Source organism: Nothoprocta perdicaria, unplaced genomic scaffold (genome assembly GCF_003342845.1).
Source record: "Nothoprocta perdicaria isolate Ctin4 unplaced genomic scaffold, notPer1 scaffold_50, whole genome shotgun sequence".
Classification (NCBI taxonomy): Eukaryota; Metazoa; Chordata; class Aves; order Tinamiformes; family Tinamidae; genus Nothoprocta; species Nothoprocta perdicaria.
The window spans coordinates 332,971-336,744 of NW_020455755.1; the positions used below are offsets into that span (position 1 = coordinate 332,971).

At 43.1% G+C, this 3,774-nt stretch overlaps 1 long non-coding RNA gene across 2 annotated transcripts; it reads left to right on the forward strand.

The window, feature by feature from the left end:
* The first annotated feature begins 668 nt into the window (after positions 1–668).
* LOC112954709 lies at positions 669–3,512 on the forward strand. Of its 2 annotated transcripts, none has more exons than XR_003250765.1 (3): positions 669–838; positions 2,617–2,718; positions 2,792–3,512. It is a non-coding gene; the product is annotated as an uncharacterized LOC112954709 (long non-coding RNA). The 2 variants fall into 2 exon arrangements; XR_003250764.1 differs by having other exon boundaries at positions 2,620–2,718.
* Positions 3,513–3,774: the final 262 nt, after the last annotated feature.

The window sequence follows — 3,774 nt, forward strand, 5'->3', positions numbered from 1 at the left end:
TGAACTGAGAATATAGATGTGCTTTCATGTAAGAAAGACCCTCTAACAGAGTGCTTCTTCAGAAATCAACACAGGAGGGGCAGGCAGGAGACACTGCAGGGTGTAAGACTTTCTCAGCTACAACTGCTTCTGTGAAGGTTTATTAAAGCAAGTAGCTAATAGGTAGTCAAGAAAGGATTCCTACCATTCAGCTTTTCCTAGTATTTAGCACTCTGCTGGTTCACTGAGGGCCTGCTTAAGTTTTGCTCTGCTTCCATCCTCCTCCAAGGACATCTCAGAAAACAAGCAGGAAAGACAAGATCTTGATATTTCTGGAGGTGGAGGGGGCATGAGAGAAGTAAAAAGAGATCTGAAACTCTTTTGATCTCTTTTTATTTTGTCAAAGAGATTTAAAAAAAAAAAAAAAAAACAGTAAAGATAATTTATCTCCTATGTGTATCCCTCTGAATGCCTAAATGCTCAAACATGCACCAGAATTTCAGATATTGAACATGTTCCTGTGTAGAATAGGTTTTATATAACCAAATATTTATTAAACCACCTGAAAACATTTATCACAGGAGCTGATTACTGAAAGACTCTGGCAGGAATAATTATCCCCTGATAGAGAGAAGCTGAGAAGGAAAGAAAATGAAATGACCCACAGCTGGTGCTAGTTAACCAGGAGGGGCTGGGAGGGCAGGAGCTGAAGGTTACATCAGTGAGGCTGAGCTGCCCTCTTGGGAGCCTGGAAGGGCTCTCCTGGTTGGAAATTGCTGGTGAAGGGCTGACAAGAAATGCAGAGAATAGCAGGATGCAAGTGCAGCCCTCCCATGGGAGCTGTGCCCTTTGCTAACAGGTAAGTGGGCTGTGCTGCCCCGACTTTGCTTGTCCAGGGCACAAAGCAGGTTTGCTGTGAGCATTTAGCCTTGTTCTTGATGTCAAAGGGGTGATGCTCCTTGTCTGTTTTTGAGGGAAGTAAGGCCCATTTCCCAAAAGTCACTTATTTCTGTCTCACTACAAGACTTTGCTTAAAACTATCTCTCTTACTGACAAAGGCTTCATAGCAAAGGGCTGGGGGGAATGAGGATGTCCGTAGCTGCTGCATGGACAAAGGGAGTTAAGAGCCACCTGTAAGCTTCCATAAACTGCTGTGTGGAGCAAAATCTCCCTGACCCTGGCCAATCTGCTTCAAGGCTCTCTTAACCTAGTGTGGGAGAGGAGGTTTCCCTTACTCTTCTGATCTGAACACTCAAAAGAACTGCAGAAATTGTCCTGCCTCTGGACTCTCTCTGTAACTTGCCATGCGCTCACAAAGGCCACGTGTTGAGCAAGCCCATGCATTGAGCAGGAAATAGAGAATTTTTACCCTATCCAGTCTGTTATATATGTGTTACTACTTAGGTGAAGTAGGCAATGGGGCAAAGAGCAGTGGGTTGATGGAAAGTGTGTCCGGTCTTTAATTTCCAGGCAACTATACAATAATTATGTGCTAATAACTTGGGAATAACACCAGCACCTGTAATGACTGGGTTAACATCTTTTCCCTTCTCCTTTTAAATCTGCTGAGAATGCCACGTGCAAATCCTCCATGCCATATTAGTGCGTGACGATATTCATTAGCAAATGACTCCAGGGCTGTCTAAATGAGAAAAGCAATTAGGCAAATTTGTGAAAGACAAAACATGTATTGATTAATGTAATGATGACACATGCTGAATAATTGTGGCTCCCAAAAGAAGTTGTCCCCAAAAAAGCTAAAAGCTGATGTCTTTCAGTTAAGGTGTAAATTAGGATTTCTCTGGCTACCTATTAAAACTCACGACATTAATCACTGCTGTGTTGTACCTAATCTTACAAGGAAAGGAAGCAACCAGTGTTTTTACATTATTAAAGGAAATTACATATCCAATACCTTTTAATATAATTAACAACTGTAGGGGGGAAACTATAGCAGCAGTTATGAGAGATATTAGTACTAGTTAGAGTTAAAAAAAAAAAAAAAAGGGGGGTTTTGTGCCCAACTGTGAATTTGGAGTGCCTGCCTTATGAGTAAGGTAGCTGATCACTCAGAAAATGAAGCAAGCTATACCTGGAAAAGATGAAGATTGTGCCTGAAGCAGCGCTGTGGTGAATTAGCACAGAATCTCAGTAGGAGAGTAATTAGAAAGACAGCAGTATATAAAATGGGCATATTATCCTGCAGTAAAACAGATACTTTCCTAAACACATGATATAAACAACAACAACAACAAAAGGTATGGATGGGCTGGTCTTTTCTTTGGCCACAGTTCGGTGGGCCAAACTGTTTTTGAAAGCAAGTGCGATAGAAAAGATCAAATGTGTAGAAGTGCTATGGAAATAGTTTTTAGAAGACCTTCCTGAAAGGGGCTATTGCATCTGTGAGATCTGCCTTCAGCTGGCTGGATTTAAATGAGGGACACCTGAACATCTAGAAACAAGTGCCAGTCTACAGCAACAGGAGATTTCTTATGTTATTTGCTGCTGGTGCTGCAAGAACAGCCCAAAGGCGCTTTCCGAGCCCTGGGACATAAGCAGATGGAAACCATTCTTGCTAATACAAGGACCTGTTGTCTGTGCCTGCTTCCCCTCACCTGGGTTGCTGTCTTTGCTCAGCAGACATGTATGAAGTTCCCTGGCTACACAGCAGAGAGCAATTTGATTGCAGTTCAGCCCAAGCATCGAGTTTGCAGAAGCAGGAACCACCTTCCCGAGTGGGTAAGAATCCTCCCGTCTCTGCCTTCTCCCTTGGCACTTGGGCAGCCTCACAACGAGTCGGCTTTTCCCACAGTGGCTCTTTGCCTGTCATGGGCCAGGAGGGGTGACTGGTACCTGTGGCTGCCTTCCCCTCCCTGCGAGGTAGGACTGAGAGGGCAAATGAGGCAAAGCCACCATCTCCTGCTCACACGCTGCTCTTCCCGCTGCAGTTGAGAAAGCTTCAATTTACCAATTTACTCCTGTCTTTATATCGGACAACAGATGTAACCCTGCAGAACTTACGGGTATATTTGTAGCCTGCCACAGGAAAGCTGAGTCAAAGGAACCGGCAGCAGATGCTCTTGGTTCCTTCTGCTGCAAAATCTTGCACAACCTGCTGCCAAAGGTATTTAGTAGTGACAGAGTCTTTTGTGCTTGGCACCAGGATGAGTGAGCTGCTGTGTTCTTCAGCTGACCCCTTGCAAAGTTTCATCTATTACCTTTAGCAGGCAGGAAAGAAAATGTTGCACTAGATGAAAATGTACATCTTTCAGGCTCTGTGTTTTTTAATAACTTTGTGGAATGACAGATTACTTGGAAGAAATAGAATGAGGGTATACATAAAACTTTCTGTTAATATAAAGTAAAAGACAATATGTGTATAGAGATGTGCTTCCATTACACAGTAGGTATATTAAAGCAGTTGTATCCTGGCACCAGCTCAGTTTTCTGGAGGGATAATTTGTTGTGTGAATGTTGGGATCTGTTAAATTAACTGTGACCTGGCAGATGAAGCATAAATTAAGAACTCTTCTGTGCACTCCTGTTTCCTGTCACTGAGCGTTATTAAAAGCGCTCTTTCAAACTTATGTTTAAAGTTGAGCAGAACAATAAAATGCTGATAAAAGTTGGGGAATAATCATCGCCTTGTCTCTAATGCTGAGCAGTGATACTAAAATCCTGTGTGGTAAGCTGTTCCTTGAGTGACCAGCATAGATGATGAGCTAAAACCTGGTCAATAGCCTTCTGAAGCCAGGGAGAAGGAGTCTGCTGGCTTGCAGCATCCCTGGAATAAAG